The 317-nt window shown below is 7.3% G+C and overlaps 1 protein-coding gene across 1 annotated transcript in view; it reads right to left on the reverse strand.

Moving 5' to 3' along the window:
- LOC119586318 (inositol 1,4,5-trisphosphate receptor-like) overlaps positions 1-317 on the reverse strand; it is a gene marked incomplete at its 5' end in the record, with an annotated part of 125,834 nt that overhangs the window by 17,752 nt on the left and 107,765 nt on the right.

The raw sequence follows: 317 nt of genomic DNA on the forward strand, positions 1-317 counted from the left end.
TGTTTTCTTAAATTTAAAATTAATTTTAAAATACAAAAAAATTTTAATTACCCCCAACCCAAAAAATTTTTATAAATTATAAATTATTTTTTTATAATTAATATTAATTTTAAAAAGATTTTTTATTAATTAATTTTTATTTTTAAATTTTTTATTATATTTATATATTTCCAAAATATTAAAATTATATATTAAATATTTATATTTTTTTTATTAAACAAATATTTTCTCCAATTCAACATTTATTTATTTCTATTTAAATATATAATCCTAAAAAATAAAAATTTTTAAATATAAAATTTTTAATATAATATATT

The sequence above is a fragment of the Penaeus monodon genome, chromosome 21, assembly GCF_015228065.2.
Source record: "Penaeus monodon isolate SGIC_2016 chromosome 21, NSTDA_Pmon_1, whole genome shotgun sequence".
NCBI lineage: Eukaryota > Metazoa > Arthropoda > Malacostraca > Decapoda > Penaeidae > Penaeus > Penaeus monodon.